This window comes from Ischnura elegans, chromosome 4, assembly GCF_921293095.1.
Source record: "Ischnura elegans chromosome 4, ioIscEleg1.1, whole genome shotgun sequence".
Classification (NCBI taxonomy): Eukaryota; Metazoa; Arthropoda; class Insecta; order Odonata; family Coenagrionidae; genus Ischnura; species Ischnura elegans.
Window position 1 is genome coordinate 43,749,518 of NC_060249.1, and position 17,858 is coordinate 43,767,375.

Genomic DNA, 17,858 nt, shown 5'->3' on the forward strand with positions numbered 1-17,858 from the left:
GCTCCGCTGTTCATCTACATCTACGCACTACCTGGCAAGCCGCATAAAAAGGCGTGTGGAGGGGTGTGTTAGGACACCAGTAGTCTAAATATAAAAAGCAAATTCTCAAACAAGATTAAGACTAGATTAAGACAACGATTGGATTTTCGGATGAGAAAGTAAAATAAATGTGCTGTTTCACACTCGTCCGACCTCACATTGAATTTGCAGCGAGCGTATGGGATCCGGTGCAGTAAGACTTCATCCGCTAACTGCATAAAATACAAAGGAAGACGGCGCGGTTCGTCAAAAACCGCTACGGTCGTACAGACAGCGAATTGGGCTGGGAGCCGATAGAGACTCGGAGGCTGCGCGCAAAACTTAGATTGCTTGAACAATTGAGAATGGATATCTTTAAGAGCGACACGTATAACATTATAGTAGAGCCCCTCTAAGTCTCCAGTCCGAAAGAAGCGATAAATTAAGAGAGATATTTAGTCGGACGGATAGATATGGGAATACGTTTTTCCCCCGAACCATTAAGGACTGAAATAAATGCTAATCGTAATTTAGCATTTCCTTTTTATGTGTAAACGGCTGGTGTTCTAACACCCCCTGCCACAAGTCTTTTAGGCGGGTTTCGGGGTATTATGTAGATGTAGATTTAGATTAGCATTTATTTAAGTCCTTTCTGGTTCGGGGGAAAACGTATTCCCATATCTATCCGTCCGACTAAATATCTCTATTAATTTATCGCTTCTGTCGGACCTGGAGATATAGTGGGGCTCTACTATTTTGTTATACGTGTCGCTGTTAAAGATATCCATTCTCAATTGTTCAAGAATGCCTTCTTGTTTGCTTATTAATTAATAGGATTGAATTGGGTGATTTCAAATATTTCCTTGACGTATATCTCATGTTTTTCTGTCGAAGTGATTCGAGCTTCAGTCTTTTCTGCTTACTTAGGTTGTTGTTACTATATAAATGCTTCGTTATTTATCTTGTTCACAATTTAATTCAGGAAAAGTTATATTCATCTGTGGTAACAACTACCCCTGTTTTAACGATTGTGAAGAAATTATAGAATTATTGTTTACAATTTCCTTTATTCGTTCATTTTAATTTATTTGTGGGAGTGTTTAAATATTCAGCAGTTCTTTGTCCACCTAGAAATTTTACTTGAAGTCTTGGTGTTTTCCTGCCCATGCATAACTATTAATTTTTTTACGTGTGAAAAAATTTAATTCTCTCTTTTACGTAAAAAGGAGGATCCATAAGTGGGTAATTACCCCTATATTATTTATTTATAATTATTTGTTTAACCAATTCACTTAGCTTTTTTATCAAGTTTATTCGGGAAATTACTCTTTTATTTCTTGTTTTGACGTTAATGCCATCTTAGAAATCCTACATTTTTAAGTGGGATAGCCTTCTATGAACTGATGTTTATGCCAATAATTAGTCACTTCCATTTGGATCATATTTTCAAGACTCACTTTTGATCCGGAACTGCAATGTTTACTTCAAATTTGTATTATTTAGCAATTTTGAATTCCCTCGCTTATCGACCGAGTGCTCGCCGTTTTTCGAAATCATTCTCGTTTCTGACGCCAGAGTGAACTTCGGCACTGGAGCCTGCTGGCATCTTCTTTAGTATTGAAAGTAGTCCACAGATGGCGTAAGTCCAAGTTTCATTGTAAACCATGCTCAAATATTCCCGCCCGCATACACGCTACGCTGGAATCAAATACGTTGAAAAAGACGGAATATGTTTATGTTTCTCACTTCCCAAAAAACCGCTTTTATTAATTAAAGTTTATTTGAATTCCAATATACCAAATCGAAAAATCGTACAGGCACAAAAATTAGTATTTAATTGAAAAATAAGAAGAACGAACAAACTTTACACATCAATCTTGTAGGAATAGGTTGTAATTGCATCGAAATACTTGTAATTTTCGTGACTCCCAAAAATTTCAATTTGAAGTGATAAAATCGATATCTTTCGAGGGCGCATCACCATTACTCAATGAATCTTTTCGTGATGAATTAGAAAACTTGTTTAGACTTATCGCAATTATCTTGAAATTATTGGCGCGTATTGGGCAAACACTTGTAAAAATTCACCCGAATCTTCAATATTTTCTCTAAATTATTTATTTAAGTTCTACATTTGTGATGCGGGAAGATGTTGATAGTGGTCCATTTTCTGAGCCCTTAACTTTTGAGACTAATGGTTCAAGTCTCATGCAAGTAATACGTCAGGAAAAAGATTGGCGCAGCAGTAAAGCAGTAGCTTTTAACCCTTGACTGCATTTTGTATCGTATATGATACGCTACAGTCGGAGCCGGTTATTTCTGTAGGGTACAATAGGGTGGTATCCTATTACTTTTTTAATGTCTAAATCAAAAGATTATTACTCCTGGAGTACGTATTTCACGCTTTTTGATTTTTAAATGACGATATCTATTTTTCGCGATCAAATGAAAAGTGAAATATTTCAAGCGCGCGAAAACGCGACGGCTAAGTATGAATGATGGGAAAAGCCCGTGTGACGTCATTCTAGTTCCCGCTACCGCCGCCGTGTGAGGTACCTCCGAGCGAGGATATGTGCGCCGCTGCGATGCAGGCTGCTAGCAGGTAGCAGAGTACCCTGCTAGCAGTTGGGCCTGGCTTGAATAAGGATTATTAATACCTTATCAAGCGAAGGAAACTTTCCGACCATAGGAAGTTGTAATAGGTGATTATTAAGAGATGTTTCCCTGAGCTCTGTGCCTCATACATGCATTGGTAATATCAAACGATATATAACTGCTATCTGCTCGTATAGAAACTAGGTCCCTTTGACGTCACGTGGAGTGGCATCGCATGGGCGCCAATCTGGCCTTTTCCAAATGAGGATAAAAATTGACCATTGGCATTCGTCTAAACCGGTATTTCTAAAACCAAATAATTTGTATATTATGAATACACTAATGGTGGTAACGAATCGCAATCAATGCCTCTCGTTTTCTTTGATGAAAGAAACTACCCTATTCTTCCTTTCTAACGTATGATGTATCAGATATGATACACCCCGTCGTTATACTGTGGTCCTCGAAACAGTCAGCAGATGTGAAAGGTGATCATCTTGTCATTATGTAGAAGGAAGCGAGCTCTCCGCATGACAAACGAGTTTGTGGATTTACCCGAGTGATATTGATATCAGTGAACTGATACCAAAAATAAGGGAAGAAAAATATTTTATTGTAACCTTAGCCTAAAATAATAACCTGACAATTTATCGTATTTATTGATGCATGCGTATTAGCGTTACACGTAAAAAGGTGTATGTATAATATGTGATACATGTTCAAATTTTCCTAAAAAAATAGCAGAAAAAGTTAATATAATGTAGTCATTGAAGCCTTTCTGGATGTAAGGAAATTTTTTTGCTCGTATTTAGAAATTCATGTCATTAATGGTTTAATAAAGGATGAAGCCGCAAAAATCGTGATAAGTACTCTCCAGTTGGTCTCTAGAGGCTTCGTCACTGATCGCCCATTAAAATGGGTTTACAAGAGTCGCCACTCGCGTCATTTACGGGCAGAGCGATCCAAATTTCTCGGAAAAAATGTGGTATAGTTAGAGCTGAAAGCCAAAATTAATATTCACGATGATATACTTTATTCCATTCATAACTTCTCAATGCTATTTTCTATTTAGCAAATACTTTAAATGAGACCATTGTACTATACATTAGAAATTGAAAAAGAAAAGGCATATAGTAAAGACAGAGATTAAATTCATTAAATATCTGAAGCAGGCGAGATGTAGTGGAAGTGCATCTTGACTTAATAATGGAGGGATGGTACTTTGCACTGAGATTTGCACTCTTTATTATCACAATTAGTGCCGCGGGCCGATATTTAGGTTTTTGCTTCTCAGGCGAAAAGGGCCACGGGCCAAAATATCTTCTTTGAGGTCGTTTAGTGTTAAATTTATTATTGTACAGGAATTTAGCACAGGAATAAAGAATCGGTATTAATTATGCAGTTAGTTCGTGTTGTAATCAGAGTGAAATAAAAAAAGCAGCATGTTGATGCACAAAAAAATGACATAGCAGAATTTTTTTCTCGAAGATGTTACATTTAATTAAAATACCTTTGACATTTCTCGCCAGTGCCACACCAAGTAGGCGTCTTTCAGCAAATGTGATTTCGGTCTATAGAGTTTTATTGATCACTAAAAGTATAACTGGAGAACATATTGTCGTCCAAGAGAATGAACTAGTAATTTATATCAATTGAATATCTATTTGTACGTGAACCTGTATCATTTTGTTATTCAGTTTCTACTCGTCAAAGTTCGAATATTTGACATCTTTTTTCAATAAAATTTTTAATTTATTATTTTTGTTACGAGCAATAAGAGGGTTAAGTCGTAAATGGATAACTATTCACTAGTCGTCGTGCTGCGGACATTTTTGAAAGGATTAAAAGGTGCCCGAAGAAGCAACAAAAATCAAGCTTCAACACGACTGAATTTTGCCTTGTCCACCTAGTCGCCTTACTTGAGTCCATCAGATGAACAAACGAGCCATGGTAATTATTTCGCCGCTCTTTTTATCCATCCTCTCGTGTCCGTGTGATGCGTCGAGGTCAGCGCCAGTTAGCCGCTCTACCTTTTAGTAGCAATGCCGGAGGGAGGAAGTCACTCTACCATGCTTCCCTTCCCCACCCAGAAAGCGATTTATATAGTTAAATGCTCTCCTAGCTCCTGACTCCATCCTTCCTTTCTCTCTCTCTTCACTGCCGGAATATATGCAACGCTCGAGCAAGTGTTTCCCGTGCGTGGCGACCCGTGTCGGGTGGGAACGCACCGAGGTGAATGCGGGAGAGAGAAGGTGGTGGCGGCCACAAGGCATAACGCTGTTGTACGCTCGTCCGAGTTCATTGGGCAATGGGGAGCGAGCGGGTTTATTCTCTCTCTCGCAGCGCGAATATTCCCCGCTCAATCATTTCGCCTCCACTCTCCGTCGAAAAAGTATACAGGGCTAAAATTTATCTGGTCCTGATTGAATGGTATTCAGCATTGGCGGATCTAGGGAGGGGCTAGGGAGGTTAGCCCTCTCCCGAGTTTCAAGCGCGCGTGATTTATATTGTTATGGTTAGTCGTTTATTTTTTTGTTCAAAAAAATTTGTTGTTTATTTTTTTGTTATTTTGTTCAAAAATGTAAAGCCCAGAAATAGACACAATCCATTTTTGGAATATTTCTCTGGAAAGGATAAAGTTTCATGATTTTCAAAGTTGATGTAATTGTGATGAAACTTCTTTGACAAACAGACCTTACAGTGTTCACATTTTTCCTTCCGAATCAGGTACAACTCATCGAATTTTTGTGATAGTGATTCTTCAAGTCTCGCTCCTTCACTTGGAACGTAATGTACATACAAGCATCCAAATAAGTCTTTAGTTTCTATCCCTATCGGCAACAGTCAGTGGTCTTCGAGGCAACTTACGATTTCCCAATGAGGGAAATACTAATACCGACAGTGTTAGGCTTATACCCTGCATTCATTTCATCTTTTAAGTCAGAGTACACTGTGTACAAGCGACTCTGTGATTCAGGGAAACGGCGAAGGTTCGTGCAATATTTTGCCACGCTAAAAAGATCATCTCAATTCCATTGAAGCTAACGGTAACATTATGGATTTTTAATATGTTTCTTTCTTGAGTGTTCGTGTACAAGTGCCGGTGAATTTATCATTGAACACGCCAGTAAACTGGAAACTCGACTCTGATTAATGGAACAGGGCTAAAATGAAAGGGCTGGCTCTTTTCTTGGGCAATCCCATCGGTCTCTTTATCTATATTTCGCAACAATGAAATATATCTGGCTTCTAACAAGAACCACATGCAACTCCCTTAGTTCAAGGTGTTATAAAGGTGGGAAAGTGCAATGCCAACATTTTTTGTATCGTTATCTTTGCACTTTTGCTGAATCATGTGGCGAAGTGAAGTATCCACATTGATAACACTTAGGGGATTGTTAATAATTATTAACTACTCGACCAGCGAAATAAACAGTGAAAAGTGTAAGTACCTTAAAGTATATTCACTTGCCTTAGCTTTTTATAACAGCGACATTATCGACGGTCGTATAGCGTTGGAGTTGAAGGTTATCAACAGACGTTAATGACCTCACATTCGCTATTGATTGCGGTGCAACAGGGGCGCCGGAACGTGCAGAGGAAGCCAAAAACTTAACGGGCACTTCCAGTTATATTAATATCGATTCCCGGCGAGCAGTAAAGGTTGTGGCGAGGATAATGGACTTTAAGTTATTGAATAAAAATTAAAATCATGTGGCTAATTGATTGGTCCACCATAAAATGGTTGCCCTGCTTATAGTATATATCATATTTTTGTCTCTTTTGAAGTTTTATTTTGGTCTCTAAAGTTTGATTGATTACTAAAATTATACTTGGAGAACATATTTTTCATGCAAGAGAAAAAACCATTTTATGTATATCAATCGAATAGCTATTTTTACGTGAAACTCTATCATTTTAATGTTCAGTTTCTACCTTCGTTAATTCTCTGACCTCTCTCATCGAACTTCGTGTAATTGATACCTATTTTTCAATAAAACTTTTACATTGATTATTTTTTTACGAACAACGTATACTTTCTTTGTACTTTAAACTTATAATCCTGAATGTACATTTGCGATCAAATGAATTGCCTCTGGGAGTAACTGATGCATCGAGCCTCAACCGATTTGAGCAGTCTTCATTCTGCCACCTGTTAATTTTAAGAGAATTTTTTTTCCTTATTTTCTTGAGTAGAATTGATATTTTGCTCCTTTAATTTATTTTATTTAATAATGCTTCGGCTACTGTATTTAAAATGCTATTATTTAATTTATTAAATAACTCTGTTCGATGTATTCTTTGCTGAATATTCACGAGGAGGGCGTAAAATAAACTATTCTTTGTCATTTTTTCGTGATGATAGAATATTTGTCCGTCTCAATTATATTATAAAATATTCTTATTTATATTCTCTCACCGCCTTTGGAACCGTCCTACAATGGAATTTCACTTTCGTTCACGCGCAGGGAACATCTTCTAGGATTTGATGGAAGCGGAATGTATTATGGCTGGTCCTTTAATTAAAATCCTTGCTTCTGAAAGAAGTGAAAACGCTTTTCACACCGACTACACAAAGGCGGTGGGTTGCGAAATACCATCCATTGTGCTGTGAGGATACAAATCCTTCCATCCACTTAAGATGATCGTGTTTTGTCTCACTTCACGTTCCTCCAGAGAGGTTGGCAAACCTCGTCAATCGTGCTTAAGATGGAAGATATCCTACAAATACAGCTTGGTTTGCTTAGATCACATCGACCATTTCATCCAATGCTTCAAACCTTTGTTTTTTGCTATGCGGTTGATCGAGTCTTCTGCTCTCAGTGTAAATGTATACAAAAGTGCTGAAGTTGGCGCACCGAACAAAACCCGATACAAAAATTGAAGTCCTGAATAGGCAAGTTAGCAAATGAAATATTAAAAATTTGTTTTATTTAAATGGAACATCTTTTAGAATTTGATGGAAGCAGAATATATCATGGCCAGTCCTTTAATTTAAGTCCTTTCTTCTGAAAGAAAAGAAAACTCTTTTCACACAGACTACACAAAGGCGCTGCCTTGCGAAATTTCATCCTATTGTGCTCTGAGGATACATATCCTTCCTTCCACTTAAGATGATCGTGTTTTGTCTCACTCTGTTTCCCCAGAAGGATTGGAAAACCTCCCAAATCGTGCTTAATCAAAACCCAATAGCAGTATTATCAATGGAAATGGACGAATGGATAAGTAAGTATTAATACTTATACCTTTTACTTAAATTATTTTATTTAAATGCTGTTACATATCCTTCGTGATTGTGATATTTAATTTAAATAATATTTTAATACAAAATAAACAGCATGTGGACAAAAGTTAACGTCGGTTACCCAATAAAACCCATCACCTGATGACTGACTTTGCCACGTATATCTTGGTCCCATGCGCTGTAGCCGAAAATCGCACTTTTATATGTTTACTGCGAGCTTTACAGCCGCCCTTTTATAAACTTCCGCTTCTTCATGTCTCATGGAGTTATTAAATAGTTTACTTCATTTAAGGAGTAATAATCGTAGGGGAGAATTGGAGTATGTCGGGGACGTCTGTCCTCCCATATTAAAATAATATTCAGGTTGAAACAAATTGTTAAAAGATAGAGGGTGCACTTGAAGCCATCCATGAATTTTTACGAGGAAAATAAATGGCTAAATAGTTTTGCATAGGAATTCATTGATAAAAAGCGTCATTCTAAGCTAAACACGAGAAAATTATTGCTTTTGAACTTTACCATTATTCATACGTTTTGAATTGTGTACTCGTTTTTCGGAAACTTTATTAATATCCCCACTCTTATTTACTCTGCCGTTGCTGTAATTATTTATTAGATGGAGTGCTTTAGGCACTCCTTTTATTTATGTTTTATACCTATTTATTCACTTGATACTTAATATCAGCAGCAGACATTTGTTCCAAGCTTGGTGAAAGTAGTGCTCATCAGTAACGTTAGTAACCATATCTACAAGTTCATTACAGACAAGGCACACTGTCGCTGCGGTTTATTCTCAATTAATCACACGCATTACACTGATCTACGTCATAAGCATAAGTGGATTGGTTGGCATCTTTTGTATTAATTGTACCAGTTTAGCCCTATTTTTAAAAACGAAGTATTCCCCACTCAATTCGCCAGAGAACAATGATGATGCAATGTTGTTTCTGTTGATTTTTTTTATCCCTCTTTTGTATAAGCTAATATAGAACATGGTATCATTTTGATGAAAGGGAACTGTCTGCATCGCCTCTTGCTAATTAGTGGGCCCCAAAGCTGTTGAATAACGAATTGAAAATTATGGGATGAGATCTGCTTAGAAAATGACCTACACCAATGCATTGGAATATTTATTCTTATCCGTTGATCCATTATCTTTTTTCCACCAATTTATGATTCCGTTTTTGTTTTCCTGAGCCGGAACAAGATATTGTTTTCTGTCGTGTCACTATTTGATAACCCATCTAACTACGATTACGTTATAACATTCTAACTATTATCTGACCATGAAGATTTTTATCTTTCGCTCTGAAGTCGGCTGTGTTTCTAAATGCTTTATGATCATAGACTCATTTGTGTTGATTTTTTTAGTTAATTTCATGAATTATATCATTGGTAATAATAATTTTAATGTTCATTAAATAATAGCAATCAATTCCTATGTACCTTAAGATTGACAAATTAACTACTGACTTTAAGTTAAATTATTTTCCATGTCCGTTTATTATACCAAGTGGCGAATTAAACTTCAGGTTACCGAAGAAATTACATAAAATATAGTCTTCCTGAATATCTATTCATATTGCCCAACTTTTTATCTACAATTTATAACAGTATCTAAGTATCTACAATGTGATACAGCAATAAATATCATATGTACCCTTGAATATTAGCTGAAATTTGCTTCATTGCGTTAGTGATTTGCTTTCAAAGCTTCAAAAATCCTCATTTTCGGTGAATGAAGAACATTAAAAAATACCGGATGATATTTTGGAATAAACTAAGCTCAATAGGGAAATTAAACACATTTGGATACGAATTCTATCTTTCTCGAAACTGTCCGTAATTTCTTTTGCTCACCCAGAGAGGTTTCTCGCCGCTCTCAATATGAAGTTTAGCGAACTTTTTTTTCTCAAGCATTCAGTCGTTGTTGTTTTAAAGAGAATGCGGACAGTGTGTTGAGCATTTCAATGTTTTCTACGGGGATCCGTGCTCTTAAATCGTGATGCTCTTTACATTTTTGTGGCTTCTGACCACTGTCCGTAGCAGTGGAAGTTAATGGCCTTAAATTGGAAAGATTCTCCAGTGTAAATCAAATACACTCTGAGTAGCCACGCCAGGGAAAGCATCTAAAATACATCAACTCCTTGAATAATTGAAAAGGCTAACACTTTGAAAATTAATGTAAACAATGCCGCTCTCTTGAATGAAACATGCAGCCACATTTAGGAATTTATCTGCATTTGCACGAAGATAGGGTCTTCGCTCAGCCTTCGCTTTGACTTTGATATTTCTTTTATGTTTTGCCTTCAGCTAAAATGACATCGATCATCTTAGCGGTCAAGGCTGTAGCAATCGGTGCCAGGAGCGAAGCTCGAATCAAAACTATAAGTCGATGGCTTAATTCTCTATACGGAATTCGGCATGAAATAGCAGCAGCATTTTATAACCATTGGCGATAGCGAATTAAGGATCAAAGCAATAACGATGCATTGATGCAATGAGTTTTTGATTAGTAATAATAATGTTGCCGAAATGTAAAACATCTGTTACCTATGTGTCGACGCTTGCATGAAGAATTCAATTGAGTAAGCACCGTCTCTGAGTAGTATTCTTTCGTGTCCATCTCATGGCCTGTGTGAAATAGCCATGAGCCAACGATATATCCAAATTTCATTTACTCTTGCTATCCATTTCATCGGTGGAAAACTTTCCACCTCGTAAAATTCTCTAATAGAAGCTGTACTCGTGAAGCATACTTTGTTGTCCTTTGAATGATGATAAAAAAATTTAAATTCAAAAGTTTTAAGCCCCATTTACGGCTCGATGAAAAAAGGGAAGAAAATTATTGAGAAAATTGTTGTAGCCTGCATCGTCCAAGGAAATATACGAAGAAAGAAGTCATTCGATGATATTTTTTGCATCAAATTTCAAAACTCAAGTATTCACAGACATATAACGCCTACTGTTACTGCCAACAGAATTTTATCCATCGATTTTTGCTGCCTTTGTCTTCATTTTCCTCTTTTGTAAACGAGAAAATTCCTTTTCATTGGAAGAAAATCTAATCTACACCACCTGCTTATGTCCACAATTTATCTCATGCAATGACTTTAGTAATAATTTCTCTTCAATCAATTCTTCCTATTGCCCTTGCTTACGTGCATACATGATTAACTTCGAAAACGAGCAGGCGTTATTCGAATTGAAAGTGGAAGGAAAACTAAATAGTTTAAATACACAAAGTGTATAAAAATTGTTCGGTGTAATAAAACTATTCAGTACTTTCAGTGCGATCAGAAAAAGAACTGAAGATATTATTGATCAAGAGGAAAATGCATCCAATTTGTGGTTTCTAAAATATTGAATGAAGTAAAATCATTGTTAAAAATTGCTGTTCCTCCCGATCAAAAAAGTAACTAATTACTTTTTCCTATATGCGGCTTAATTATGTGTTTTGGTTTAAAATTAAGTAAAAAATACGTGAAATATATGTCTTCTACTCATATATATGCATTAGTCAACCCACATTGGAGTAAAACTCTTGAAGAGCAAGTTACCGCATGTAGCGCTCTTGAATATATATTTACGTTAAAATGCTGACTGCTTTCAGCCTACGTGTTGGTCAGGAGGCGCTAGAATCGAATGGATTTCTAGCGCCTTTCCGAATGCACCGAATGTGATTTCATCTTTTTATTTACTTATGAAACCTTGTGCCTTGTCAGCGGTAGAATTTACTTCCTTGACGAAACGAATGGAGAAGTCTTGGGCTACAGATGATCTGAAAATTTATCTAGTCGTCTGAGATACAAGCAGCGCTTAATTTAGGCCGGAACTCACCGGAAAGGCATTCCGGCACCTCTCAGGGAAAATTCTGTTATGTCAAAAAAATCATCGTTTTTTATGTTTGGTAATATATGATTGCTCATCGTAACTTTTATAACAATTTTAAAATTTTGGAAGTTTTAGGGGGGCGACGGCTTATTTTTGAAAATCATGTGTAGATTAAATGTGTGAGTATGCGTTCCGGTACTTGAATTTTTATGAGATATGGACTGGATGGAAGTATTCGCCACGAACCAAAATTTATTTATTTATTTCGTCATTTGTTTATTTATTTATTTGGCCATTTGTTTATTTATTTATTTAATTATTCATTTATTTATTTGCTTACTTATTTATTTATTTAATTCAGTCCAAAAACAGCACGAGGCCAACTACAGAGGACAGAGAATAACAAGAGAATAATTTACTAATACAGTAGATTCCGGTCAATTGGGACATATCGGGACTTATGCATTTTGCCCCAATTAAGCGGTTGCCCCAATTAGGCGAACTCTCTCGTATATGGGCATAAAGAACTTTGAAATGGTAGAAAGAAGACTAAAGAACTTTTATAATGCAACCTAAGTTTCTTAAACCATTAATTTGAGTTAGTTAGTAATTAGTAATTAGTAGTTAGTAATTATTTAAATTATTATCATTTTTAAGAATCATAACAATTTAGTTAAAAATATTTTTCACAGCCTCGGGCGACGCCGAGTGAATGTCTTTTACTTAGTCCTAATAAAGAAAAGTCCTATAGGGCAAGATTAAGAACATTTGTGAAAATTAAGAGTAAATCAAAGGACGAAAATTAAAAAAATAGTATTCTGAAAACAAAAAAATATAATTTCGTCGCTAGTATAGAGTCTATGTCGCCGACTCATGGCCCAATAAAGCGGCATGCCGTCCCAATTAAGCGGAGAATGCTCTGGGATATTCCTCTTTTGGGTTCTGTTCTTCAAGATCTGCCCCAATTAAGCGGCTGCCCCAAGTAACCGGTGGACCCATTAAGCGGAATCTACTGTATTAAGCAAAACGTAACCAACAACGAAATGGTTCCAGTTTTCTGCACCGCAATTCTTGCTTGCGAGAATCCGCACGCTTGGTGGGCATAGCGTGCCCGGCCATTTAGAGCCCTGATTAGGCCTTGCTTCGGTCGATTTAGAGCCATCGATCGGTTTTTCTTGGAAATGACTGAGAGACTTTCGTCCTCCAGCACGTGCGTTCTGCTCTTGACCTTGGTCAATGGAAGTGGACGGCACTAGGGAAGAGGGTTGGTGTGTTGGCCTCCCACCCCGTGGGCTCGGGTTCAAATTCCGGCGGTGTCAGAGTAATGTAGAGACTACCCGATCCCTGCTTGAATGACGTGCGGAGAACATTTCAAGCGCAACATCCGTCCGTCGGATGGAACGTTAAGCCGTGGTCCCCTTGGCGCCTTTAGATATGAGCAGGCTAATTCCGACGCCGGGTTCCTCTCCACCCTTCCTTCCTTACCCTGCCCTCATGGCGCACATGACCTCAGATGTCGGTGGCTTCCTTCAAATGCTATACCATAATGGACGGCAGTGCTGAAGAACTTCTCCACCCTTACTCCCCAAAATTAGATGAATTTTATGTGTCAGAAAACAATTTTTCTCCTCGAAAATTCTTTCCTTTTGCTAACGAACAGGGAATCGTGTTAGCTAGAGCAGGGGTCGGCTACCTTAAGAGATGGAAGAGTCCAAAGTTATGCAACTCGCTGCGCAGCTACATTTCGAAAGTTCTTTAATTTGACCATATGTATGTATTTATTATGGGGACGCATAAAGCATCTCTTCTTCCTAAATTCTTTGTTTTTATTCTGTTTGCAATATGTTTAGAGTCTTGAAAATGAAATAATATAATTATTATTTTTTGCGCATGGAACTGGACGGCCGCAATTTCACACTGAAAAAGTTGCATGCGGCTCGCAAGCCGTAGGTAGCCGATCCCTGGCTTAAGGGATAGAGCGCTGAGCTTCTGATCGAAGCATCCGGGGTTATTATCTCGGGTGAATCCCTCGGACGTCTCCGAAGAAAATCCCCTGAGTGCGAGGTGGCCCAGGAAAAAAAGCTGGGCACCATACCATGTAGCGTGAATTTCACAGGCCTGCGACTTAGCCCGGGGTGAGCTCTAACTTCACCTATCCAAACCAACCTTTGGGTTGAATCACTGGGCGAGAGAGTAACTGACGATCTGCGTTAAGTATAACATAATATATTCCTCAAATCCAAGCATAGTGCCAACTTCTACAGCGTCCATGCTATCAGAGAAATTTTAAGACCTCTACCAACACTTTTTTCGCGAAATTTCGGCCGAATACGTTACTATAACAGGAATCAGGGCCGGCCCTAGCAGGTGCGGGGCTAGGGGCGAACCTTCAGTGCGGGGCCCTTCACTTAAAATATTAAACTCTATACCCCATCTACAAACTCGAGCATTTTGAATCCCTACCACTCTCTGGCTAAGTATGTATTCCCCTCATGTCAAGTTCTCTCACTCGTTGTTATCACTCACACGACACAGTACTGTACTGACAAACGCAATTGCACAATAAAAATTACTGCATTATTATTCCTTCTTCATAATATTATTTTTTGTGTGGAAACGGACTTAAGATACAGTAATAGTTGAAATTGCGTTTTCAAAACTATCGTATATTTTAATTTTTTTCACGAACGCGGGGCCCCCCAAAGCGCGGGGTCCGGGGCGGTCGCCCCGGTCGCCCCGCCCTAAGGCCGGCCCTGACAGGAATACTTCCTTCTGTGCTATTAATTGATATTTATTGCTGCAATTAATTGAATTCCGGATCCGCGACAGAAATTATTTCTGTCCTTCGAGTATTTTTGTTCCTGCGTGTATTGATTGAACCATGGTAGTTGACTGCCTTTGTGGTACCTTTTTGGGAATTGGCGGAGGGTAGATTCACGCGACCCTCTCATACCTCCAGTTTTCATTTTCATTTCCACTTGCAGTGTGTTCAGCAGTGCTTGGTAGTATCTAATGGTAATGCTGACACATTAAGACCCTAATATCTCCTTTTCATTGTCATTTTATATTGTTAGTTCATTACCGCTAGTCTATTACCTCGCCTGAAAACCAATTGGAACATATTGGACGTGTAGGAACGCTTTCGTTTGGTAGTAAGGAGCTGGTTACGCCGTACCGTATCACCGTTGATATTACCCTTACTTGTCCGTTAATTTGGTCACATAGGAATATTATATTTGCGCGTTTATTATACGAAATTACTATCTGATTATTTTGCTGAAAATCCAGTCAGGAGGAGTTAATGTTATTTCTTTTTAAACTTATTTCTTATTTTTTCCTCCGTAATCCCCTATGTTTGATACTGAATATTAATAATTTTAATCTTACATTACACCTATTCCTATTCATCTGTCTCGCCTTTGAGTTTGATTATAATGTTGTAATTTCTCTGCTGCTGAAACTTAGCCGTTTTCATTTAAGGCAAAATCAATATTGTGTGAGAGAGTAATGAAGTTGTGCTATAATTCAGGAGATGAAATTACCTAATATGTGTACCTAGGCTCAGGACTAAATGGGAAACTTCGCGATAGTAGCGGATGTAATTAGGTTCTCAGAAATTTGTGTGCGTCACTGTTGTGATTACAGTGCGCTGTGTAATGGAATCACGTATTATAAATGAGGACGCTGATGATGTTAGCGTAAGATATAGCGATTTAGGTGGCGGAGAAACAGCCTCTAAAGTCTTTGGCGGCAATCTCTCGTTCATCCAACTCGAAAATTAAGGGTGCGGTTTCGGGATCTCTGAGAAGAACTATTCGCCAAACTTTGTATTTCCACCTCAACTGCTAATGTGAAACTACACGATTTCCACAACTTCCTGATTGAAATCAATAGCTACCGCTCATTTTTCAAAAGTAACTTATTCATTCTATATATAATTGGTCATTTACTGGAAAATTACCCCGTAAGTAGATGAAGAATCGCTGGTCAATTTTCGAAAAAAATTATCATTTGAATATTTTTAGATGTCCCGGGATAGTGGAAGATAGATGGACTGGGACTTGATCTATAGTATGCATCTAGATTTTGCATCTCATGGTTTCCTATCTTATTGTTTATGCCACTTGGTATTTATTATATTGAATTTATGGGGAAGAGTAGTAAATAATTCGTTACCTTTCGTTTCACTCCATTTATTTGGCTGTTTATTACACTTAATGGTCAATTTTATCAGTACCATAGATTTGAATAGAGCGCACCTCAGATATTTAACATGTTTTTGGTTTGTGTTGTGGAGAACGTTTTTCATGACCGAATGGACCAATTGATAAACTTGGAATTTATTCTTTCTTTCCGGAAGAACCCCGATCCTTATTTGTTGGGTGATGAGCAAAGCACTTCAAGGGCTGCTTTGTATCCGGCAGTCTGTTGTTTTCGAAGCAAACGGTACGTCGGATATGACGTAACCAAATTGCGGTAAAATTGCTGTTGAAGCCTTTTATCTAATATGATCAGAGTTTATCCCAGCTTTCTGTCTTCGCAAGCTTCATTTTTTTGTTCTAGCTCTTCGTATTATACTCTCGTTTCTATAACGGTGTAAAATGACGATTATCACTATCTTTAATAGAGCCTTCCCCATTAAGATGGGCCAGAAATAAAATTACGAGCTTCGCAATAGGTTAAAGGGTACATTTCTTTTAGGGATAATGAAAATAGAATCAAATATAACAATTTTATCATCATATGTATTCACTTCAATTCTGAAATTCTATTCATGTAACTCCGAGAAAGTAGGTAAATGAATTCCACCAAACAAAAATTAACCACTGCATCGAGGTGTTAATAATCACCTAGATGCTGTTTATGCTAATTTTCAATACGATTGAAGGCAAATTCGGCAACTAGCAGTACTTTCAGTACAAATTAAACTATATACTATACTCACTTAGCGTTTTACATTTATAGATATTTTTCTGGTACTAATGGACGCAGTGGCGTAACTATGTGGAGGATAAGGGGATAGAGATCCACTCGCATACCCCCCCGAAGCCTCAGAGAAATCAAAAATAATATTTAAAGATATCGTCTAGTTTTGGCATTTAATAACTGCATCTGCTTAAAGTTAAGTATTTAGTGCAAAATGATGTGAAAATGTATATCCATTCATGTCATTTTTCAAACATTTTGCCATTGACCCCCACCCTCATCGCCACCTAAGACCATCCCCCCATCCCAAAGCATATTCTTAGTTACCTACGCCACTGAATGGACGAGCAAATATTGTCTGATAAATTCGGAAAATTTGATTCACTAAAAACAGAAGTTATTTTGGATGAATGCAGTGGCGTAGCCAGGGGGGAGTCCGGGGGGTCCGTATTCCCCCCGAAATATAAAAACAATTATTTTCCTTCATAAAAGAATACAAAATATTGAAAATTCAGGAATTAACAAAATATTTCTTTACCAAATTAAGTTTTTTTCGATTATGAAAAGTGTTAAAATTAGTTGAAAACCCATTACTTAAGAGCCCGGTTTTTCAAAAAATTTTCCCCCCTGGTTTTGGACCCCCACCCCCCCGAACGAAAATCCTGGCTACGCCACTGGATGAATGAATCGCATTCAAGTGGCAAAGCTATCAAAATATGTATTATTTAATACTTTTCCGGCAAATACGATGAATGAACTTCCCTCGGGTTTGCGTGCGGGTCAGAGAAGTCGAGGCAACCAATTGCCTTAATTTTTCTGACCCGCGCGCAAACCCGTAGGTTCACTCTATCAAAATATCTCACACCAACCAACTTCGCCTTCCGCTCGCTGCGCAGATCAAAACAAACGAGATCATCACGCATGCTGCAGGATTTTTTCCCCGACTCACGACACCGTCACCCGCCATTATTCACGAACCCTTCACCCGGGGCCGAGAGCGAGTCTTTTTTGGCGGCAATAACTTCCCTTTGTCACGGAGAGGGGGCCTATCCAATTGGCGACGAATCTCACCCGTCGCCTGGACAATCAATCATGACCGCGCAAAAGACCGTCACGTGCTCTCTCTCGTACAGCTGCAGTGATTGAAAGTGGCGCTGACGGTCCTTGTACGTACGGCGGCGGAATGCTACTTGCGGTTCCAGGCATGCGCACTCGTCGCTTATTGATCACGCGGTAGGGG

At 38.0% G+C, this 17,858-nt stretch overlaps 1 protein-coding gene across 2 annotated transcripts in view; it reads left to right on the forward strand.

Annotated features, from left to right (window-relative positions):
* The window catches only part of LOC124157376 (coiled-coil domain-containing protein 177), an 89,616-nt gene that overhangs the window by 43,832 nt on the left and 27,926 nt on the right, over positions 1-17,858 (forward strand). The gene's annotated exons all lie outside the window — the stretch shown is intronic.